A 26,040-nucleotide genomic window follows, 5' to 3' on the forward strand; every position below is an offset into this window, starting at 1 on the left:
CATAATTGCTGGAAAACCTCTGTTATTTTTTTATGTATTTCTTACTTTGTTAAAATACAGTTTATTTGTCTCAACTTTGTTCTCAGATCCATTTTATCCTACGATATCAGATTCCATAGTGCATACATAATTGTTACACTTAGTATGGATGTCACCTCTCAGGTCAGATGCCATATCAGGAGCCCCTCTGAAGACCCTCTGGAGCAGAGCACAAGTTGCAGGACGGCATCGCAGTGCTCAATAACTGGGAGGCATCCAGAGTGATGCGTGCGGTGTCGGAGTAGGAGCAGCAGGTGTCCTATCCAGAGCAGGACCCACTCAGCGCTGGTGTACAGAGGAGATGAGAGGACAGGGACCTTACCGGACAGCTCTTCGGCGCCATAATGAAGTTAACCAGCACCCGGCTGGCTCCACCCACAACTTGGTAATGTTGGTTGTTCAGCAGTATGATGGGCAGCAGCAGGCTGGCCCTGGCGGCACAGCAGGGTTTGGGTCTCCAGGATATGATGGGCGGCAGGCAGCTGGCCCAGACATCAGAGAGACAAATGCAGCCATTATTGCGGGGGGCCTTCCCACATGGGCAGCAGTCGACTATCCCTGAACAGCTTTGTACAGCAGCAGCTATGATGGTCCCTGCACAGATGGCTGACAAGGCTTCACACTGCAGTCAGCAGTGTGGCAGTCATGGGGATCCAGGTTCATCAGGACCAGTGGTGGACCAGCTGAGGGACGTATTGAGTCAAGGAAATCATCTGCAGTATTCTGGATTTTCAGCTGCTGAGATCACAGCTCCCAAGCAGCTAGGTGAGGCATCTCAATCTGTTCCTTTTAATCCTTCTTTAGCTTCCCCCATAATTAAGAGTCAGGATGTGTTTTCTGGTGGGGTTAATGGGGGCATGGGGCTAATAATACATGGTCTAAGGGATTTGGCTTTGTTATGGGGGACTGGGAGCTCTTAGGGAGGGGCATCTCAGTCTGCTGAATAGCTGGGGAATCCAGGGGTGTTTTTAGGGTCAGAGGGGTTTCTTGGGGGATCTAGAAGGCCTGAAGTGTCCGGTTTGGGAATAGGCGGTATAACTTCTAAGTGATAAGTGATTGGACATTGGTTGCTAATGAGGTGGCTGAAAGAGCTTCAAGTTCGGGTCGATCTGTGAGTGAGGATAATGAAAGAGAGGGAAGATTCTGTATGTTTGGGTGAGAAATGGCAGGTATGTGTGTTTTGAAGGTCCATTATAGCAAGAAGTGAGGGGAAAAGATTTGGAAGGGGGAATATGTGGAAATTTATTCTTTATTACCTTTAGAGAGGTTTAATCTTGATAGGGCCAGAAAAGAGGACTCTAAGAAAGAGGATGATGTAAGGAGGAGGTATGGTTTCCTAGAACCTTCTCTAATTGGTTTCAGGAATTTGCTATTTTAGCTAGTGCGATAGGAGAGAAGGCCCCGGAGAATTGTTCGGGCCTGTTTTGTTATATACAGTAGACGTGATTGGGGAGGCTTACAGGGTATATGGCCATCAGGGATGACTGAGATATAACAAACAGTTTCATCAGCGGAAGGCAGTATTCACTGGGACCATAAGGATATAGTTTTATGGTTGAGGGTGACGGGACCCATTAGGTTAAATCAAGGTCTTCAGTCATTTCCATGGGGCACTGAGAGTTTGGGACAGTCCGGGCACTCGGTGGCAATGCAGAATGGGCTGTTTCTCATTTAATGAGAGGACATGTAAATTCAGGAACAAATGTAAATTCAAGCATGAATGCTCAGCATATGTAGGCACTCATGGGGCAGTAAAGTGTTTTAAGGGTGGCAAACAAAGGGGAGGTGATAATATTGTAAAAAACAGGAGATGCCAGTGCGTCTGGATGAGATGGAGTACTTCCTAAATAAGTACCCAGATACAGTAGCAGCGAGTTTGTTACGGAATTGTTTAGGGATGGATTCAGAATCTTTTTGCTGATACAACAGTTCGGTTGTTCACTAAGAATTTAAAGATGGCACTTCAATTTCCCGATGTGGTTACTGAGAAATTAGAAAAAGAGGTGGCATTGGGTAGAATGGAAAGACCTTTTGCTGTGGCTCCCCTCAATAATTTGAACCTGCATGGCGCGAATCAGATTATCTAAAGCTGACAATGAATTAAGGCTTGCAAGAGACGTCAAAAGCAATAAAAAAGGATTTGAGGGGATATGTCAAAAGTAAAAGAAAAGACAAAGATGCTATAGGATTTTTACAGGATGAAAATGATGAAATGGTAAGAAAGGATGTTGAGAATGCCAAACTTTTAAATTCCTATTTTGCATCTGTTTTCTCTCAGAAAAGAAATGCAATATCAACTGATCTTCACTGTCCTTTTAAAGGAATAGAAGAATCCAGGATATCTATAAACAGAAATATAGTGAGGCAACATTTAGCTAATTTAAATGAATTCAAGTCTCCAGGTCCAGATGAATTACACCCCAGAGTACTGAAGGAGATAGCAGAAAAAAATTTGAACCACTCTCGATAATCTTTGAAAATTCATGGAGAACAGGAGAAGTCCCAGAAGACTGGAGAAGAGCAAATGTTGTTCCTATCTTCAAGGAGGGCAAGAAGGTGAACTCTGGCAACTATAGGCCGGTGAGTCTGACATCTATACCAGGAAAGATCTTTGAACAAATTATTAACCAACATGTATGTAAGTACCTGGATAAGAATGAAGTGATTAAACAGAGTCAGAATGGGTTTGTAACTAATAAGTCATGTCAGACTTACTTAATTTCCTTCTATGACAGAATCACTGACTGGGTGGATCAGGGAAATGCTGTAGATATAGTATACAGTATCTTGACTTCAGCAAAGCATTTTACAAAGTATCTCACACCATTCTTATTGAAAAAATGACTAAATATGGAATGGACAAGGCAACTGTTAGGTGGATTCATAACTGGCTTAGTGATCGGACCCAAAAAGTGGTCGTAAATGGCTGTACATCCAGTTGGAAGATTGTCTCAAGTGGGTACCACAGGGCTCTGTTCTGGGCACTGTATTGTTCAACATTTTTATCAATGATTTAGATGAAGGAATTGAGGATACACTGATTAAATTTGCAGATGACACAAAGCTAGGAGGGATAGCTAATACAAGAGAAGAGTAAGAGAGGATTCAAAAAGATTTAAATAAACTGGAGCAGTGGGCAGCAACTAACAGAATGGTTTTTAACAGGGAAAAATGCAAAGTACTACATCTGAGCAATAAAAATGAAAAAAGCATGTACAGAATGGGATGAATAGGGCTAAGGAACAGCACATGTGAAACAGACTTTGGTATACTAATAAATCATAAACTGAACATGAGTCAACAGTGTGAAGCAGCAGCAAATACAATTCTGGGATGTATTAACAAAAGCATACAGTCTAGATCACATGAAGTCATTATTGCCCTCTACTCCTCTTTGGTCAGACCTCATCTAGAATACTGTGTACAGTTTTGGACACCAGATTTTAAAAAAGACATCAACAAACTGGAGCAAGTTCAGAGAAGAGCGACCAGAATGGTGACCGGTTTGCAAACCATGTCCTATGAGGAACGGTTACAGGATTTGGGAATATTTAGCTTGCAAAAAAGAAGACAGAGAGGTGACTTAATAGCTGTCTACAAATATCTCAAGGGCTGTTATATTGTAGAAGGATCATCTTTATTCTCATTTGCACAAGGAAAGACTAGAAGCAATTGGATGAAACTGAATGGGAGGAGACACAGATTAGATATTAGAAAAATCTTTTTGACAGGGTGATCAATGAGTGGAACAGGATGCCACGAGAGGTGGTGAGTTCTGCTTCTACGGAAGTCTTCATCTGTCTGGGATGATTTAGTGAATCCTGCTTTGAGTAGGGGGTTGGACCAGATGGCCCAGGAGGTCCCTTCCAAGTCTACGATTCTATGATTCTATGTGGGTTTCACCACTTGGTGTGGTTTCAAAAAAAGAGCCAAATAAATTTAGGTTAATCCCTAATCTATCTTTTTGTAAGGGTTTTTCAGTGAATGACAGGCTTGAACTGCATTTATGTTCTGTGTTGTATACTTTATTCGACGTGGCTATGGACTTGGTACAGTTGTGTAGTAAATGGGCTTTGTTGGCAAAAACGGACTTGGAGGCGGTATTCAGATTGTTACTGGTACATCCCCATAGCATGTATTTGTTAGGTTGTTTTTGAGATGGGGGATTTTTTTTGTAGATTGCTGTCTTCCCATGGGTTGTCTGCTTTCATGTGCTTATTTTGAGACATTTAGTACTTTTTTAGAATGGGTAGTTAACGAGATGTCCAGTTTGAATTTGTGCATTCATTACCTCGATTATTTTTTGTTCTTTGGATCAACTCAGGCATATTTGTTCTATGGTATTGCATACAATGGTGTCAGGACTCAAACATCAGGACCCTGTCAGCGTCGGCAAACTGCCACGCCGAGCAGGGTGACTTACCCCCACTATGGGAGAGCACGGGGTCCAATACAGTAGTGACGGTTCAAGCAGACAGGACCTGCGGCACTGAAAATAGTAAGAAGTCCCAGGACCTAGATCATGTGACTTCCAGGGGGCGGGGCTTAGCGTCCTACTGCTGCAGATGATGTACCTACTGCAGGGAAACTGTAGTAGAGGAAAACACAGGTCAGACAAGCGAGGTTTCGTACACGGAGAGGGCTGTGTGGTACCAGAGGGACGAGTAGAGAATAGTCAAGTCACAGGCAGAGGGTCATACACAGAGGTAGCGCAGTACAAGAGGGACAGGCAGAACTCGTAACAGGGACAGAACCAGATCAAAACCAAACAAGCAAGCAAGATATCAGGCACAAGGCACATGTACGCACGAGGTCAACTAACTCAGCCGAGGGCAAGAGTATAACTGACACCGGACCTAGGTCAAGTGAGCATTAAATAGCCGCCCTCTGACAGAGAGAGGCAGAAACAATTAACCCCTGTCTGACCAGGATGGGCCAAAGACAAGCCCATCCTGGATCATGACAAATGGAAAGCTTATTAAAAAATTTGGGGTTCCCTTAGCAGTGGAGAAGACTGTGGGGCCAGTGACTTCTCTGAGTTTCTTGGGGATTGAGAGCTATACCCTGGCAATGGAATGTAGATTGCTGGAAGAAAAGGTGGTTGGAATGCAAGTAGAAGTGTTGTGATTTTGCGGTTTACAATCCTTATTGGGAAAGTTAAATTTTGCGTGCAGAATTATGCCAATGGATAGAACCTTTTGTCAGCGTCGATCTTTTGCGACGGTGGGGGTAAAATCCCTTACGCATTTTGTCAGACTGAAGAGAGAATTGAGTGATGATTTGAAAGTCTGGGCGCTCTTTTTGGAGTCATACAATGGCAGGTCTATTTGGATTGAACCGGTGATGAATTCAGAAGGTTTTCTTAGTTACGGAACAAAAAGGCTTTGGTTTGTATTTTTGAGGGAATTGGCTGGCAGAAAAATGGCCTAGTTCTTTGCTAGAACAGGGTTTGACAGTGAACCTTATATTGCTCCTTTTATTCCCCATCATTGCAGCATTGTCATTGTGGGGGGACAGGGTTCAAAATATAAAGATACGTTTTTGGTATGAGATCGAAGGGGCAGTTGTTGCGATAAATTCATTATCGTTGTCAGCGCTGTCGATGGTTAACGTTTTACAGCATTTGGTCTTACTGGGCCTGACATTTAATTTGTGGAAAGTGGCAGAGTTCAGTCAAGCTTGAATAATCCCATTGCTGATGGTCTCTCTTATTCACAGTGAGATCGTTTTCGGGATCTGGTGCCTCAAGCAAATACATCAGGCCTGGTGTGTCTGTCAGAGTTGTGGAACCTTCCTTGTCAGTAGTAAGGGATTTGTTTTCTAGGTCATACTCATTATCAGATAGGACATGGGTGCATTACAGCCGACCTTGGAGCATGTGGGCTCCAAGGTCCACCTTTCGTGTCTACCTTTTTCCTCATAGACTGTAAGCTTGCGAGCAGGGCCCTCTTTCCTCTTGGTATTTGTTATAATCTATATGATTATTGTTATGCTGTAATATCTATTGTCTGTACAAATCCCCTCTGAAATGTAAAGTGCTGCGGAATATGTCGGCGCTATAGAAATAAAATTTATTATTATTATGTGGGAGGATTGGAGAGTATCAATGTTGGAAAATGAAGGATGAGAGTAGGCTATTGTTGCTGATGGGTCATTGGTGAGAAACTGGTTGGTCAGTGGCAAAACTGAATAGACTGATGGCTGGGCTGGCCTTTGGTTTTAAGGTAAGAGGTCTTAAGGATGAAACAAAGTTCTTTTTGGTTCTTCAGGCTTTGAAAGGATAGAAAAAGGGTCAGAGGGTAGCGGACGGGAGACGTTCGGTTTCTTATGAGGTGCAGTTAATTATAGGTAGTCAGTTTATGGACGTGTGCTCATCGCAATGGGGGGTAGACCTTTTTAAGTTGGCCTTTTGGATGGCCTTGTTTGGAGATTTTTGCCTGGGTGAGTTAGTTAGCCCCTCGAGAGTTAAAAAAGAGAAGGCTTTTGAGGGAAGTTGTGGATGTTTACAGTGATAGAGTGGTGGTGTTTATTTGTTCTTCTAAGATGGATGTTAGTGGGAAAGGATGCAGAGTGGTATTGACCGAGGTTATTGGTTCCCCACTATGTCGAGTGGGTTGTATAAATGGTTTTATGAGTCAGAGTGGAGTGCTGAATGCTCTGTTGATACTCCATGAGGATAGTTAATTTTTTCGCATCATTTTCTGGTTGTGACTATATTTAAGCATTGCTTGGAACTTGGTGGAATTTCCTCAAAGGAATACAGCGGGCATTAATTTCATATTGGGGCAGCTATGGAGGTGGCCAGGATGGGTTTGGATGAGAAAGTGAAGAGAAATGGGCGTTGGGCGTCCACGAGATTTCGGTCATATGTTCGCCCAGCATTGGTTTAAAGTTTGAGGCAAGAGTGATTTTATGAGGTTCAATATGGTGTTGTTCTTTTGTTTCAGAACAGCTGCTCATGTGGATTATGGAACATACATTTGTGTTCTGTGCGGCGTTGAGGGCGGCAGTTCGTCCAGATAGGTTTCTCAAGGAATACGGCAATTCTACGGTGAATTGAAAAGTTGGGGATGGTCTGGAAGCAATTACTCCTGGAGTTTCACCATTTTGTGCGTGTTGACCATGCTCCAGATGTCATGATAATCAAGTTTGATATCTACAAGCTTCAGGCAATGTTCCCTAGGGTTCTGGCAATTTGGTCGGATATTAGTCCCAGAAAGGATTGATGGGAAGCTTGGTCTATTGAGGGGGTGAATAAAGCAAATTAAAGTTAATAGGGCAATGTCTCGTTTTATGGTAAGAAACCGTGCGGTGGTGGTGCGCAACTTAGAATTGGAGTCAGGTGAAGGGAAATTTTGAAGAAGGGATGGAATTCAATTGAACGCTGTCGGTAGGGACATGTGGTGTTTGGCGGCACAAGAAGGTATTGATAAATGTCCGAAGGTGTGGAGGGACATAAATGTTTGAAGGGTCAAAACATGTATGCTTGTGGCATGGTCCTCGAAGTTGGTGGAGTTGGTTAATGGCAGATCAGAGGGGGGTCTCAAGAGGTTCTAGACCCCCTGGGTGGATTCAAGTGGACGAATGTTTAAATAATCCTGTGGAAGGGGACCTGTGGTTAATGGTTTTGAATATTGGCCAAGTTGGTTAATAAGTGCTTCTGAGCTGGTGCATAGTGGCTAGACGTAAGACTGGACTTGGGGCCAAAGTTGGGATTACTAAACCTGTAGTTTACAGTTTTTTGGGGGTTCGAGGACCACCCCTTCTGGGAGGTTGCTGCTTAAACTGTTTTTGTATTTAATATTAATACAATGCTGCTGTGGCCAATTAATCCAATCTGTGTGGTGTGTTTATTGGGTCTTTTATTATAAAGGATGAGGTGGTGATTAGGAGGATAAAAGGGTAAAAATTGAAGCTCACGTGAATCACGAATACCCCTTATGTCTAGAGAGGCTGTACTGGGCCCATGGTCTTGAAGGGAGGCTGACATGACAGGTTTGATATGGGAATATAGTGAGCTGGAGGGACATTTGGAAATGTGAGGTTAACAGATTTGTGCAGAGGTGGAGATGGGGTCAGGTCTTGGGGAAGGAGGGGTCTGAGATGGGGTTATGGGCCAGCAATATAAGAGGATCAGTCATCTTATTTGTGGTAGCCATCTTAGGTACTACTTAACAGTGTTAAGAAGCTCCCACCCACCATCCCTTATTTGGCTCTGAGATTTTATGGGGGTGTCTTTTTTTGTTTCAGTTTTTGTAGTGTTGGGATTATTGTGATTTAGAATTTTTTTTATTAATAATATATATAAATGTATGTCATGGCAGTGTGGCATAGGGGGAGGTCCTCGAAGTTGGTGGAAATGGTTAATGGCAGATGGGAGGGGGGGATCTCAAAAGATTCTGAACACTCCCTGTGTGGATTCAAGTGGACAGGTGTTTAATTAATCTTGTGGAAGGGGTTAAAGGGGAACCACGCTTAATAGTTTTGGATATTGGCCAGGTTAGTTAATAAGTTCCTCTGTGCTGGTGCATAGTGGCTAGAAGCAAGACTCGACCTGAGGCTAAAGTCGGGATTCTTAAACATGCGGTTTACAGTTTTTTGGGGTTTCGAGGACCACTCCCCTCTGGGAGGTTGTTTTTAAAATTTATTGTATTAAATGTTAATAAAAGGTTGCTGTGGCCAATTAATCCAATCTAAGCGTGGTGTGTTTATTGGGTCTTTTATTATAAAGGATGAGGCAGGGATTAAGGAGGTAAAAGGGTAAAAATTGAAGCTCGCATAAATCATGAATACCCCTTATGTCATGGTTCAATAGTATCCGCTGAAGGGATGCTTTAAAAATGAATCAACTGAACAGTATGTACATCATGTTTTTGTCCATTGAAATTAACTATGCACTCACTGTATCCTTGGACTGAGGGCAGGCCATCCTGACAATGAAAAGGGAAAACCTGTAGAAGGATCTAGAGGCTGTGATAAGCACACAGACTGCATCAGTTTGTAATTAATGTATTAAATAATTTACTTATCTGAGATGAAAAATTAAGAATTTCATCTTGATGAAAGAAGTTATCATCTAAATCAGGTTAGGAGATCTTGAGGCTGGGACATCTCTAGGGGGTAGGTAGTAACATTGTGTTGGTCGCAGCAAGAAAGCAGCAATCGAAAGTGTCTCCCAGGTGGTGGTATTTGACCCCTCCCCCAAGGAGTGGTATTATCCATTTTACAAGCTGGATATCAAAATGCATAGAGAACATGTAAAATACTTCACGCATTCAATTCTACTTGCATCTTTCTGGTGTAATCAGGTCAGTTAATCATGCTAATGATGTTACTACTGAGCTGCAGAAGAGGTCAGTGATAAGGTAATCACTTTTAGGGTTTGTTTCCACTGTCAGGATTTGGTCAGGATTTGCTGCGGATTGGACGTTGCGTACAGCCGCAGCATCCAATCCATAGCATCCAGATGTTACAGTATAGTGGAGGGAGTCTTTATAGACCGCAGCATGTCTATTTATCTTGCGGAGATGCTCCGTCTCCACAAGATAAATAACAGTCTATGAATAGGATGCGGTATCACCGCACATACAACAGGGGATGGCGCTTTGGGTGGATTTGGGTTTCCGCTGCATCCAAAGTGCTGCATATCCGGACCATTGACAAATACCCTAACAGGGGGAAGTGTTTGGAGGGGTGTAGGGATAGTATGAGTGTAAGCTATGGAAGGGACAGAATGGGGGAGAAAATTGTGAGGGACTACATGGAGGGAATAGTGTGAGGAGAGACTAAGTTGAAGAAATAATGTCAGGGGACAGTATGCTACATAATAATGTAAAGGGACAGAATAGGGGAATAGTGCGAGGGGACAACAAGGGGGGATAGTGATGGAAGAGTGTAACGATAATGTAAAGTGTCATGTATTTTTTCCCTATTACCACTATTTCTGGAACATGCCAGACTCTTCTATTCACACTCACACACGCTGAATGGAATGCTAATTAGACAAAGTAGTCCTTTGTCCAAAAGAGACCATGTGCTTTATATATATATATATATATATATATCTATAATTAAAGAGGCCATAACTCGGGTCCAATCAGTGACAGAAAAATAAAAACTACATATCTGGGACTTGCATCGGCCAAGCGTCCTAGCCTGTGTTTTTCACAGTTCCAGCGCCAACAGAACCAGAGAAATGGATTTCTCCTGTACTGTGTGAAATAACTAGTTTGAGTTTGGTTTTGAATGATCGCCAGCGACAAGTTGGAAAAGGTAATACTATGTGCATTTCTATACGAGATACCCTCTGCAGGTTATGATTATTATAAGTTTTTAGCCAGATTGTACCTATGAAAGCAAGGGGGAGGGAGACGGAAAACCATCCCCTTTAGTGATGTCACAAGCCCAAAGGTATAAGGTATTGTCCCCTACCCCCAGTCAGTCTAGCTTGGGATGCCATGGCAATAAGATCTCAAATGCACAGTGATGTTTGGCTCCTCCTCCTCCCTGCATGGTTTTGCCTAAGATAATCTGACCAACATGTGAGTGCCTCTTTTCTTCTGTTAATCCTTTATTTTATTTGTAATTGCATTGTACATAATTTAATTGTCTCCCATTGTAAAATCTTTTTTATATCTCTGTAAACTCTGCCTACCTTTTGGAGTAAATCTAAAATTCATTAGTTCCGTCTGCTTGCTCTGTGACAAATTCATACTTTCCTGAAGATAATCACGCTACTAATTTGGGTTGCCTTTGTACCCCTTTATTAATTTTAAATATTAATACAGAGAAGGGAAACTGGTGGCAGCGAAGTGTGTTTTGGCTAGGTGGGTAGCGCTGGCAGTGACTGAGTGGGTTTTATAAGCTGATTGTGTAGCTGCGGCCAAAGCATTTATAACTCCCTTGCTGTTCGTGGGCCTAATAGCCATTGCACAACAAGTAGCCCGTCCAGCGACTAATTATCCTAGGTGCAGTTCCTTGACTGACCTGAGGGTAAGAAGGGGCACCGACTAGCTGCGAGTTCCAAAGTGGGATATACATAAATCCCAGCAGTTTGTGACATATTGTGGCAGCAGTGGGATATCTACAATAAACCCCTGCGATAAATTGTTAGGGCAAGACTAGCTTGCTGTTTTTGTCACATTGTTGGCAGTAGTGGGAAATCTAAGATAAGCCCCCCTGCACATGTGATAGCCATGTGCGGCCAAAGGTCATTCGAAACCCCCTGATTGTGACAGAGAGTATGAGTGAAAACAGGGTAAATGTGACAGTTTGGAGGGAGAGTATGAGGGGACATTACAGGGGAGAAAAGTGTAGGGGAAAAAGTATGTAGGTGAATACTGGGAGGGGACAGGATAGGTGGAATAGTGTGAGGGGACAGTATGTAGGGTAGTTTGAAAATTGTGAGGGGGCAGTAAAGTGGAAATAGTATGTGTAATGGGACAGTATGGGAGAAACTCACTGGAGAATCCAGGAGACCTCCTCTGCTATCTGTTATTACTGTGTAGGAAAAATGTGTCATGAAAATAAAAGATATTATCTGCTACAGTGTAGAAAGCCTAGTTTAGCAGAAAATACTAGGTTTAGTATAAAAGAATGCACACATAATGTAATAGCTGACATATTATTCTTTACTTTGTATTTGTTTCCTGTAGTTCAGGTAATCTGATGATAGCTTCAAATGAAAGCCAGTAGAATTAGCGATTTAAATCATTCATTCAGTAAAGTCTAACATCCATGACTCATCAGATTCAAAAAGATAATAATGTAGCGAATATTCTTTTGTAGCCTCTCTTTATCTTATGATAAAACACTGGGCACTTAGAAAAACATCTTTTAACTAAGGTATAATGCAAACAGCATTTATCATCTACCGGGGACTATATGGTACCATATGCAATCTCTCAGAATTTTCACTAGAGCAGTAGACAGTGTCTCCCTAAAGTGCTTTTCTAATGACACTGTATTATATTATGAAGATATTCTCCCCTAAAATCAATATGGTGATTTTTTTTTTTTATATTTTTGACAATGCTAAATAGGTACAGCATATGTTTTATGGTTTCACTAGCTGAAGAGCCCAGCGTTGCCCGGCATACAGTTGTGGCCAAAAGTATTGACACCCCTGCAATTCTGTCAGATAATACTCAGTTTCTTCCTGAAAATGATTGCAAACACAAATTCTTTGGTATTATTATCTTCATTTAATTTGTCTTAAATGAAAAAACACAAAAAAGAATGAAGCAAAAAGAAAAAAAATTTATCATTTCACACAAAACTCCACAAATGGGCCAGACAAAAGTATTGGCACCCTCAGCCTAATACTTGGTTGCACAACCTTTAGCCAAAATAACTGCGACCAACCGCTTCCGGTAACCATCAATGAGTTTCTTACAATGCTCTGCTGGAATTTTAGACCATTCTTCTTTGGCAAACTGCTCCAGGTCCCTAATATTTGAAGGGTGCCTTCTCCAAACTGCCATTTTTAGATCTCTCCACAGGTGTTCTATGGGATTCAGGTCTGGACTCATTGCTGGCCACCTTAGAAGTCTCCAGTGCTTTCTCTCAAACCATTTTCTAGTGCTTTTTGAAGTGTGTTTTGGGTCATTGTCCTGCTGGAAGACCCATGACCTCTGAGGGAGACCCAGCTTTCTCACACTGGGCCCTACATTATGCTGCAAAATTTGCTGGTAGTCTTCTGACTTCATAATGCCATGCACACGGTCAAGCAGTCCAGTGCCAGAGGCAGCAAAGCAACCCCAAAACATCAGGGAACCTCCGCCATGTTTGACTGTAGGGACCGTATTCTTTTCTTTGAATGCCTCTTTTTTTTTCTCCTGTAAACTCTATGTTGATGCCTTTGCCCAAAAAGCTCGACTTTTGTCTCATCTAACCAGAGAACATTCTTCCAAAACGTTTTAGGCTTTTTCAGGTAAGTTTTGGCAAACTCCAGCCTGGCTTTTTTATGTCTCGGGGTAAGAAGTGGGGCCTTCCTGGGTCTCCTACCATACAGTCCCTTTTCATTCAGATGCCGACAGATAGTACGGGTTGACACTGTTGTACCCTCGGACTGCAGGGCAGCTTGAACTTGTTTGGATGTTAGTTGAGGTTCTTTATCCAACATCCGCACAATCTTGCGTTGAAATCTCTTGCCAATTTTTCTTTACCGTCCACATCTAGGGAGGTTAGCTACAGTGCCATGGGCTTTAAACTTCTTGATGACACTGCGCACGGTAGACACAGGAACATTCAGGTCTTTGGAGATGGACTTGTAGCCTTGAGATTGCTCATGCTTCCTCACAATTTGGTTTCTCAAGTCCTCAGACAGTTCTTTGGTCTTCTTTCTTTTCTCCATGCTCAATGTGGTACACACAAGGACACAGGACAGAGGTTGAGTCAACTTTAATCCATGTCAACAGGCTGCAAGTGTGATTTAGTTATTGCCAATACCTGTTAGGTGCCTCAGGTAAGTTACAGGTGATGTTAATTGCACAAATTAGAGAAGCATCACATGATTTTTCGAACAGTGCCAATACTTTTGTCCACCCTCTTTTTTATGTTTGGTGTGGAATTATATCCAACTTGACTTTAGGACAATTCTTTTTGTGCTTTTTCATTTAAGACAAATTAAATGAAGATGATAATAATACCAAAGAATTTGTGTTTGCAATTTTTTTTAGGAATTAGCTGAGTATTATCTGATAGTATTGCAGGGGTGTTCCTCTGTATATAGTATATACCTGTATGTCATCTCCTTTTGTATATCATATATACACCTGTATGTCATCTCCTGTATATAGTATATACCTGTATGTCATCTCCCCCTGTATGTAGTATATACCTGTATGTCAACTCCCCCTATATATAGCATATTCCTGTATGTCATCTCCCCTTGTATATAGTATTTACCTTTATGTCATATCCCCTTGTATATAGTATACATCTGCATGTCATCTCTCCTGGAATTGGTATACACCTGTATATTTTCTCTCCTGTATAGAGTATATACCTGTAGGTCATCTCCTGTATATAGTATATACCTGTATGTCATCTCCCCTGTATATAGTATATACCTGTATGTCATCTCCTTCTCTATATAGTATATACCTGTATGTCATCTCCCCTGTATATAGTATATACCTGTATGTCTCACAGGTTCCTTCCCATCTGTACACGGTGGAGGCGCAGTCTCTGCTGAGACATTTCAGTGGCCCATGAGGAAGCAGCTCTTGCCTCCCTTTCTTCCATTTCTGTACTTCTTTCTGTAAGTCTTGGCTCCCTTTCTTCTTTCTGTAAGTCTTGCTCATTGAGGCGTAATACAGCTTTTCTCTTAGAGAAAGCAGATTTCAACCTTGTGGGAGTGTACTACCATTTAGCTAGAAATTGTAAAGAAGGACTAATTTAGAGTGGCATTAGTTGTAGCTGTATAAATAAGTTTAAAGCAAACCAGGCATTGTCAGGTTGGTGCTGTTACACCGATTTAAATGATACCTTGGTTGGAGAAATCCGTCTTGTGTTTCTTTTTTTAATCTGTGTTTAAATTTTTACGATAATGAGATGCTTCATACTAGACAAAGAGAAGTTCCTGATTCTGGACTTCCCCTGCAGTCTGTGTCAGAGGGTGGTCTGTGATGGCACGGTAATAAATTGTTATTTCCAGCTTTACAGAAGGACAGTAATACCATATAAATTGTAAGAAAAATAGGCCTCCGCTACCACAACTGTCTACAACGAAAATAGTTGCTAATAGCAACCAATCACAGCTCAGCTTTCATCTTTTAAACCGCTCTGGTGAAATGAAAGATGCTTAGTGATTGGTTGCTATGGGCAACACAGGCAGTGTAACCTATTGTGGTCATGAATATGTGACTATGAAATATATACATATTATCTAATATATTCAAACAATGTGATTAGAAGGAGAGGAGGAAGACGCCATAAGAGAACAGGCTTATCAGGACAAACTCCGGAAACGGAAGAAGTAACTGTACCAGTCTACAACCTTTCCAGTTATATACTTTCAGCACTGCAACTTTCACTTTTGTCAAAAGGACTTGGTTTTTCCCCGGCATGTAAATTCAATGTATATGACAGTGTTGGATGTCAATCGTCTAGCACGTAGTTTAACCCTAAAATGTCACTTTGTGGATAATATTGGTACTGATAATTTTCGTTCTGTAGAAAATAGGGATGTTGAAAGGTTACTTACGTTTGATCAACAGGTGGGTTTGTACAATTTGAGACAACTAGAATCTGAAAGCTCCAAAGAATACCAGGTTAATTTAACCTTGCCAAATCAGATCTCATACTTTGCACTGACGAGAGCCAACAGCTCGAAACACCGTGTCTGCAAATTGAGATTCTGATTTGGCTTGTATCCTAAGTCATACTACAAGACTCGTTAAAGGGTTGATTGTGACTTGTAGGATCGCTACTACCAATAGGTGGCGCTGTAGAGTAAAAGTCCTCTTTCTTTCTGAAGAGGCAATTTGCAGGTTAATTTAAATGATTCTTTTCATGTAAAAAATACAAAATTTTATCCACTTAAATCTAGACCTCCGATGCTGGATGTTTTTCAAGAAGCGGTGGAAAAGGATTTGGTGGAATTAAATAACAGAGTGGAACTGACCCATCATAATCTGACATTCAATGAGCATAAAGCTCTTCAGGAATTGAGTAAGAACAAAGATCTAAAAATTGTCCAGTCGGATAAGGGTGGATCAATTACCATTCTGGATGTTGGTTTATATAAAAAACTTAATTTAACCGCATTGGGAAACTCCAGTGTGTACAGGGAATTAAATGAAAATCCCACTCTCCCTTTTAATAAGGAAATGAAAAAAATTTTGCAGGAAGGTGTGTTTACAGGAGCTATTTCAGAGAAATTGAGTGAAGCTTTGTATTGTGACCATCTCATTATACCCATTTACCACTCACTCCCCAAGGTGCATAAAGAAATTTTTCCTCCCCCACTAAGACCTATCGTTTCAGGGATAGGATCTTTTAGTGAACGCCTTGGAGAGTGGGTGGATCATTATCTACAACCCCTGGTGCCTTTAACTCCTAGTCACTTGAGAGATAGCAAAGCGGCTATTAACATGGTAGAAAAAATAGAATGGGGGAATGATTTTCTGTGGCTTTCATGTGATGTTATTGGATTATATCCATCAATTCCACATTCTGTTGCATTGGAGAGCCTCAGATATTACCTATCTAAATACAGTGAGTATACATTTGAAATTCAACATTTTTTATTGCTTGCAACTAATTTTTTGCTCACTCATAATTATTTTGTTTTTGATGAGAAATATTATTTGCAGATACAGGGAGTGAGCATGGGGGCCAAATTCTCACCGTCTTTAGCAAATTTAACTATGTCAGTATGGGAGGAGAGGTATATTTTTCATTCTAACAATCCATTTAGACATAACATTTTTTGGTTGGGACGCTTCATTGATGATTTGGTTTTTGTGTGGAGGGGGAACAAGGATTTAGCATCTTCCTTTTTTTCATATTTAAATAACAATAGTTTCAATCTCAAATTTACATGCCACATGAATGAGCTGTCAATTAATTTTCTTGATTTGACCTTGAAAATAGATTCAAATCGAAAAAAAGTGTTGGTGGAACCTTATCGCAAATCTACAGCTGTGAATAGTATATTGATGGCAAACTCATGTCACGCCAACCATGTAATTAGGAATATACCCACAGGTGAACTGATTCGAACAAAAAGAAATAGTACAGAAAAAGATACCTATATGAAAGAATCTGAATTTTTGGCAAAAAGATTAAAATCCAGGGGTTACCCAAACTGGTCTCTAAAAAGAGCGAGAGGCATAGTAGATAATTTAAATAGACAGGAATTGTTGGAATATAAAAATATCAAAGAACATAACAATGATTTGGGTATAGGTTTCAGTACTAAATTTAGTCCACAGTATCAAGAAATAGTCTCTATTATTAAAAAACATTTACCCATTTTAGAACAAAGTGGTGAATTGAAAGAAATACTAAAAAAATTTCAATTAAATTTGTTGCGAGGAGAGCTCCTACTATAGGATCCATGTTGACGGCAAGCTTATTTACTGATCCAGACAAAAAATTGAAACAAAATTGGATAAACTGTAGGCTGTTATGGTTGTGGTGCAAAAATTTGTAAGTGTTGCAAATATATTGTTAAAACAAAAACATTTTCTTCTATAAAAAATGGAAAAAACTTTGAGATTTTTTCTTTTATTAATTGTAATACAGAAAATGTAATATCTTATTGATTGCAATATTTGCGGACTTCAATATGTGGGTTGCACCACTAATTCATTGAAACAGCGTATGCGAAAACATTTGTCGGATGCAGTTAATTTGCCTATTGCAGGAGCCTCTGCGGTTTCCAAACGCTTTGCTAATGTGCATAAAGGAGATTTAAAAAGCTTTTCCTTTAGGGGAATAGAGGTGGTTACAAAACCACGTAGGGGTGGTGATTATAAAAGTAAAATCCTATCCAGAGAAAGTAGGTGGATCTTTTTATTAGAGACTAGAGTTCCTGACGGACTGAACAGTAGAATGGATTTTATTACACAATATTAAGTAAGAAAATAAGAGAAAATTTTTTTTTTTTTTTTTTAAAGATAGAGTGCATATATTAATTTTTAAAAGATTATATCTCTATCTTAAACCTACTCCAATATATTATACCTTTTGAGAGTTATATTTGTGATTGTCTCTGATATTTAGATCGCGCCTACTACATGATGTATTTTTTCATATATGTTTATATATATATATATATATATATATATATATATATATATATATATATATATATATATATATATATATATATATATATATATATATATTTTTTTTTTTTTGTGGCAGTTATTCCATATCACTGTTGATCTATTACCAAATGTTTATATCATCGGTCTATGTATAAAACATGTTCAATATATGTATTTTTCTAGCAATATTTTTGAACTGAGTTTCAACCATCTACTCAGGTGTTTTTAACTGGTTTGTTTCACTGCTTTTAATTAAGGGTCATTTGAATATGTTCCACAAAGGAGGATATATTGTCAGTGTTGGAGCTCAGTTCAAATAGGACCGTGAAGAAGGCACATAGTGCTGAAACATGTAGTCCCTTGCTGGAATGTTACCAATTGATTGGAGTTTCTCATATATTTTTTATATGATTTAATGGATTAATAAAGAAGAAGATTTTATAATTCTGGTGAACTTTCATCTTTTTGCTGGATCCCAATTCTCTTATATTTCTATTATCTAATATATATATATATATATATATATATATATATATATATTAGATTAGATATTTATTATATATATATATATGTATATATTAGATATTTATTATATGGGGCCATGCGTGTGGAGTGAGTGTGGCTATGTGGAGTTGGCGTGGCTTGATACATACACACACATACATTCATACATACATACACACACACACACACACACACACACACACACACACACACACATACACTCATTTTTATATATATATAGTTTTTTTTAAGATTGCAAGTAGATATAATTTTAATGAATTCAACCTAAGACCTAACATGTTAATACAGAGGAAGGCAAAAACCCCAAAAGGCAATTTCTAATTAGCCCATATTAGAGGAAAAGTTTCTTCCCGACTGCACATAATAATAATAATAATAATAATAATAATAATAATAAATTTTATTTCTATAGTGCCGACATATTCCGCAGTACTTTACATTTCAGAGGGGACTTGTACAAACAATAGACATTACTGCATGACAATAATCACATAGATCATAACAGATACCAAGAGGAATGAGGGCCCTGCTCGCAAGCTTACAATCTATGAGGAAAAAAGGGAGACATGAAAAGTGGGTGGTAACAGTTGCCCTCATTGTGTGGACCAGCCATAATGTTAAATGTGTAACAGTACAGATGCAGAGGGCTAATGGATGCATAAAGCATGTGGGAACATGATGCGGGGAACCTGGTTATGGTAAAAGCTTTTGGCTGTGCCCCATAGGGATAGATTAGGTTAATGTGTTGAGGCGGTAGGCCAGTCTGAATAAATGAGTTTTCAGGGCATGCTTAAAATTGTGGGGATTGGGGACTAATCGTATTGACCTGGGAAGTGCATTCCAAAGAATCGGCGCAGCACGTGTATAGTCTTGGAGACGGGAGTGGGAGGTTCTGATTATTGAGGATGCTAACCTCAGGTCATCAGCAGAACGGAGGGCGCGGGTAGGATAGTATACTGAAACAAGGGAGGAGATGTAGGGTGGTGCTGAGCCATGAAGAGCTTTATGGGTGAGGGTAATAAGTTTGTACTGGATTCTGGAGTGGATGGGTAGCCAGTGTAATGACTGGCACAAGGTAGAGGCATCAGTGTAACGATTGGCGAGGAATATGATCCTGGCAGCAGCATTCAAGACAGATTGGAGGGGGGAGAGTTTGGTAAGAGGGAGACCGATTAGAAGAGTTACAATAGTCAAGACGAGAATGAATAAGAGAAACAGTAAGAGTTTTTGCCCGGTCAAAAGTAAGAAAAGGTCGAATTCTAGAAATGTTTTTGAGGTGCAGATAACAAGAGCGAGCCAGTGATCGTATGTGAGGGACAAAGGAAAGCTCGGAGTCAAGTATGACCCCAAGACAGCGGGCATGTTGCTGGGGAGTAATAATGGAACCACACACGGAAATGGCAATGTCAGGTATAGGTACATTAGTAGCGGGAGGAAACACAAGGAGTTCAGTCTTTGACGGGTTCAGTTTCAGATATAATGAGGACATGATGTTAGACACAGTGTTTAGACAATCGCCAGTGTTTTTTAGAAAGGCTGGCGTGATGTCAGGAGAAGAAGCGTATAATTGGGTGTCGTCAGCATAGAGATGGTACTGGAAACCAAATCTACTGATTGTTTGACCAATAGGGGCAGTATACAAAGAGAAGAGGAGGGGGCCTAGGACTGATCCTTGAGGAACCCCAACAGTAAGGGGAAGATGAGAAGAGGAGCCAGCAAAAGATACAGTAAAGGAGCGGTCAGAGAGATAGGAGGAGAACCAGGAGAGAACGGTGTCCTTGAGGCCAATGGAATGTAGCATAGTGAGGAGGAGCTGATGCTCCACTGTGTCGAATGCTGCAGAGAGATCCAAGAGAATTAGCATGGCGTAATCACCATTTGATTTAGCTGTTGGTAGATCATTAGAGACTTTAATGAGGCCAGTTTCAGTAGAGTGTAATGAGCAGAAACCGGATTGGAGAGGGTGGAGAAGAGAGTTATCAAAGAGATAGCGGATAAGACGGGAGTGGACCAGGCGTTCCAGGAGTTTAGAGATGAAGGGAAGATTAGAGACAGGTCTATCGTTAGCGGCACAGTTTTGGTCGAGGGATGGTTTTTTAAGTAGTGGTTGTTTGACGGCATGCTTAAATGAGGCGGGAAAGATACCAGAAGAGAGAGAGAGGTTAAATATTTTAGTTAGGTGAGGGGTGACAGCAGGGGAAAGGGACTGGAGGAGATGTGATGGAAATGGGTCACTGGTGCAAGTGGTTGGGCGAGAAGATGCAAGGAGCATGCTTACTTCTATGACTGGCTCAAAATCAGAGAGTGAGCTAGATGCAGTGGGGGAGGGAGGACAGTGCATGGTATGAGGTGATTGGGAGATAATTTCCTGTCGGATCTGGTCAATTCTTTCTTTGAAGTAATTGGCCAGATCGTCAGCTCGAAGCTCCGTGGTTGGGGCCTGTACTCTTGGGTTGAGTAGAGAATGAAAAGTGTCAAAGAGACGTTTAGGGTTATTGGACAGTAAGGTGATGAGGGTGTTGAAATAGGTTTGTTTTGAGAGGTGAAGGGCAATGTTGTATGTTCGAAGCATAAACTTATAATGGATAAAATCTTCAGGTAGGTTGGATTTTCTCCACAGACATTCGGCCCACCTGGAGCACCGCTGCAGGAAACGTGTTTGCAGGGTGTGCCAGGGTTGTCGCCATCTGTGTTGTGGTGTTCTATGTATAGGAGGTGCAAATTCATCCAGGGCACTTTGAAGTGTTTCATTGTAATGCTTCAATGCAGAATCAGGACATGAGAGGGAGGAGATAGGGGCCAATGAAGACTGTAAATTACTGGGTGTTAATGGCCTGTATGTTTCTATAAATATGGACAGTGGGGGTGACCTGAGCAGCCTGGCAGTTCTTGATAGAGAATGAAAGAAGATTGTGGTCAGAGAGCGGGAGAGGGGAGTTTGCAAAATCATCCACTGCACAAAGCCGAGAGAAGACCAAGTCGAGGGAGTTTCCGTCTTCATGCGTTAGAGAATTAGTAAGCTGCAAAAGGCCAAACGAGGAGGTTAGAGATAAGAGGTGAGTAGCAGATGGGGAGAGGGGAAGAGCAATGGGGATGTTGAAATCGCCCATGATGAGGGTAGGGATGTTACAGGAGAGAAAATGTGGAAGCCAAGTGGCAAAATGATCCAGGAACTGATGGGAGGGACCAGGAGGACGATATACCACCGCCACTCGCATGGAGAAGGGGGTGTAGAGTCTGATAGCATGGACCTCAAAAGAAGGGAAGACAAGTGAGGGTACTTGAGGGATAACGTGAAAGGTACATTTTGGTGATAGGAGCAGACCAACGCCTCCACCTGCTCTATTGTCTAATCTTGGGGTATGGGAGAAGTGTAGTCCACCATAAGAAAGAGCAGCAGCAGCGGTAGTATCTGACTGCTGGATCCAGGTTTCAGTAAGAGCCAGAAGGTTAAGAGAATTAGAAAGGAAAAAGTCTTGAATGAAGGAGAGTTTGTTACACACTGAGCGAGAATTCCAAAGGGCACAATTAAGAGAGACAGATGGCAGGCTGGGAATATTAATAAGATTAGAGAGGTTTCTGAGTGCAGCAATTGGGGGTTTGACTTTCTATAACATGGGGGACCAGGGTTGGGAGCAATGTCTCCTGCGACTAGGAGGAGGTTAGAGTGAGCAGATGGTTGAGTGATTTGTGAGAGTGTCTCTGATGTTGAATGGTGGGACTGAATGGATCTGTGCTGTGTAGCAATGTGAAAAGAGCGTGAGTGCTATACATGGGACAGGAAAGGAATGAGGGGCCAATATGGACGGAGTGTAGAGAGTTAATATCAGGGCGGTGGATGTGTGTAAATGCAGCGGCCAGGATATAAATTATACAAATGCATATGGTAAATATTTGCGATAGCCCAAATGTACAGTGAGTAGATTTATTTATTTGTCAAACCTGTCTCCTGCCCTGTCTAACTCCCATGTTATAACTGCCAGCGTACTTTGATACATGTACTTCGATTACATGTACATAAATGCCCCCTGCATAAATGCCTTCCCCAGGTTAGCTCTGAATTTATTGAAGGCCAGTTCTAAGATCTTCCTTTTTTTTGTCTCACCTTACTCGTTAGCAATCAATCAAACTAAGTTAGGACAGCAGGGCACAATAAATGTATTTAGTAGATAAACAAGTGTCCAGGCCTACATGGATCATAAACCACTTTGAAAAGTTACTTGACCTCAATAGCATAAGGGGACAAGCAGGGTGAGTTGAAATAACTATATACCATTATATTTCTGCAAAGATGAATGATAGAGGTTGGACACATGGAGGATTCAGTGAAGTTGCTGGAAATAGTTAAATACCATTATATATGCTGCAAAGATGAATGATAGAGGTTGGACACATGCAGGATGACATGTAATTACATTGACATGTAAAAGTTTGGGCATACCTAGTCAAACTTTCTCTTATTGTGAACAGTTAAGAAAGTTGAAAATGAAATAATCTCTCAAAGGCCTAAAGATTTAACACATTTTCTCTGTATTTTAGGCTATATATATAGAGGGAGAGAGAGCGAGAGAGAGAGTTGTTGTTTTTTTTTTACATTTTAAAAATTACAAAAAGCGTAATTGTCCCATACAAAAGTTTTGTCCCCCTTTGGGATTTTTGTACTCAGATAACTTTTACCAAAGTTTCAGACATTAATCAGCCTGTTGGGGTTATAGCTTGTTGACTATGATCGTTAGGAAGGTTCAGGTGATGCAAATTTCCCAGCTTTATAAAAACATAATCTTGAGCCCAAAAACCAGCCAAGGGTTCTTCTAACACTTTGAAAATGGTGGAGGCCCATGAAGCAGGAGAAGGCTATAAGAAGCAAAGTGTTTTCAAATTGCCCTTTCCTCCTTCTAAATGTAATTAAGAAATGGCAGTTAACAGGAAAAGTGGAGGTCAAGATAAGGTCTGGAAGACTAAGAAAAATCTAGGATTGCTAGAGAGGCAAATCACAACCCCTGCTTGATTGCAAAAGACCTTCAGAAAGATTTAGCAGACTCTGGAGTTGTGATACATTGTTCTACTCTTCAGAGACACCTGCACAAATATGGCCTTCATGGAAGAGTCATCAGAAGAAAACCTCTCCTGTGTCCACATAAAATTCAGCATTAGAAGTATGTAAAAGAACATCTAAACATGCCTGATGCATTTTGGAAGCAAGTCCTGTGGACTGATAAAGTTGAAATATAACTCTTTGACCACAATGATCAAAGGTATGTGTAGAGAATAAAAATGGGCACAGAATTTTAGGAAAAGAACATCTCGCCAACCATTAAGCAAGGGGGTGGATCAATCATGCTTTGGGGTTTTGCTGTGACCAATTCCACAGGGAACATCTCAAAGGTAGAGGGGAAAATGGATTCAATGAAATTTCCAAAAAGTCTTGATGCAAACACAACACCATCTGTAAAAAAAAAAAAAAGCTGAAGTTGAAAAGAGGATGGCTTGTGCAAATGGATAATGATCCTAAACACATGTCAAAATCCTCATTAGACTACCTAAAAAGGTGTAAGTTGAAGGTGTTACAATGGCCCTCAGTCCCCTGACCTGAACATCATTGAAAATCTGTGCCGCCAGGCACTAACCATGCCCAAACTTTTACATCAGCCCATTTTCCTTATTAGAATTTTTAAAACATAAAAGATTAAAAAAAAGTGTGTGTATGTGTGTGTATATATATATATATATATATATATATATATATATATATATAATGGGAATGTGTCATCTTGTTCTTGAACTTTAGGCCACTGTATGTAACTGTATGTACTTTTTTGAATTTGTGTTCCCATTACAGTTTTAGAAATATTAGGATGCTAGCAGTATCAGAAGTTTACTTAGTCTGGTATCTATATTTTCACTTTTCTAAATAGTTTTAATAGTTTGGTGATAATCACCCCAACTAGACCCCCGATGATGGCAATTGTTTGTTATGTTTTCTTCACAAATTGTTCTCCACAGTTTCTTCTGCCACATCCTAAAAGCCAACTCATTTCTTGTTATTTTCAGTGACTGGATATTCACATGAGAAGTTATTCATGGCTCCCATCTCCAGCACAATATATGTAAGGTTACAGCTAAATAACACAGACAAAGGTCTTATCCTGTGTCCAGCCATAAACATTCACAATTATTCAGACACTGCTGATCTGTATATAAAAGGTCTGTTTTCTGTTTACTGCAATGTTGTTATAACATCAATGAGCCCCACTGCTTTTTAAATAGAATATGCCATAAAACATGTTTTTCAAAAATTGAAAAAATGTAAATACCAATGTTTTATTTTCTAAAAATATTAGAATTTGTTTTTAAGTAAAATATGAAAAATTGTTTTAAAAGGTTTGGTATTTTGACTTTTAAACACTAGGGGGAGCAGCTGCTGGAATTTCCATTGAAAACCTAATGTATAACTAGCTCACATTGCGACTGCAGTAAATGTGGGTGGGGTTCTGCTGACATGTTTGTGATGTCACCTCTCTCCACCCCTTCTGGGTGTTTGCAACAGGATAAGTAAGAGAGGATGAAGTTTGGTATCACAATGCGGAACCATTTAATTTGTGACTGCAAAGCAATACTGGCAAGTAGACTGCCAACAAATATGGCCGGCACCACTGATTCTGTTAGTTGGTGCTGCCCGCTGTATCATAAGCTGTGGTTAGATACATGAAATGTATCACATGCGCTATCAGATACACTGAGAGTACATATGCTGGGATTAGATACAGGCTAAGTGTAGTTTATCACATGATGGGATTAGATATTGAGCTCAGCAGAGTGTATCACACAGGATGGGGTTAGATATGCGTTATCTAATCTGTGTAAGATGTGACCCCATTTCATCCACTTCTATGGGATCAGTGGTGTAATGTGTGACCCCACTCCATCTTCTATATTACTACTACTATAGAAGTAGAGGGAGCGGGGTCACACATTACACCACTGTTCCCTTAGAAGGGGTCAGAACAGGGTCACACATTCCTAAGGGAGCCATGGTGTCATGTGTGACCAGAGGCATATCTATGGGAGGGTAGCCGGGTCATGTGCCCCTGGCGCAGCTGTTAGGAGGGCACAGTTGGGCCTGCCTAATGCAGCGGTCCGAAGTGTCTTCCCCAGTGGCTGCATTCTGCCATTCCACGAACTGGGAGTCGGTAGTTCTCTGAGCCGGCTGTCAAGCTGACAGCTGGCATAGAGAAAATGCAGAGCGCCGGCTCCCAGTGTTCAAAAGTACTCATGTCTAACAGACGTGAGTACAATTAAAGCTCTCTGACCTCCGGGTCAGAGCGACGCCAGCAGTGTGTTCATGCCATGTGATCACGCTGCTGACATCAATCGCCGGCGCTGCAGAGGTGCAGATGGGTGGTAAGTGCTCTGTTAGTAGAGCTGAAGACACTGAAGATGGGAGGGGAACTACTGGGTGATGTTTACTGAGGGTGGTGTATTTAGTGTGCATTGGGTATTTGCTGTGTTTGTGTGAAGGGAGTAATTACCGTGTGGGTGTATGTGGAGGGAGGTATTTACTGTGTGTGAGGGGGTATTTACTGTTTGCGTGTGAGGTGGTATTTACTGTGTGTGGGGGGTATTTATTGTGTGTGAGGGGGTATTTACCGTGTGTGGTGGATATTTACTGTGTGTGTGTGACCGGGTATTTACTGTG

General features: G+C 40.8%; 1 long non-coding RNA gene across 1 annotated transcript in view; it reads left to right on the forward strand.

Annotated features, from left to right (window-relative positions):
* Window positions 1-26,040, forward strand: part of LOC141095371 (uncharacterized) — a 54,704-nt gene that overhangs the window by 23,242 nt on the left and 5,422 nt on the right. Inside the window, exon 2 of the long non-coding RNA XR_012233367.1 lies at window positions 24,396-24,451. This is a non-coding gene — a long non-coding RNA (uncharacterized lncRNA). The remainder of the gene's footprint in view (window positions 1-24,395; window positions 24,452-26,040) is intronic.

This window comes from Dendrobates tinctorius, unplaced genomic scaffold (genome assembly GCF_039654945.1).
Source record: "Dendrobates tinctorius isolate UK_male_01 unplaced genomic scaffold, ASM3965494v1 ptg000069l, whole genome shotgun sequence".
Lineage (NCBI taxonomy): Eukaryota > Metazoa > Chordata > Amphibia > Anura > Dendrobatidae > Dendrobates > Dendrobates tinctorius.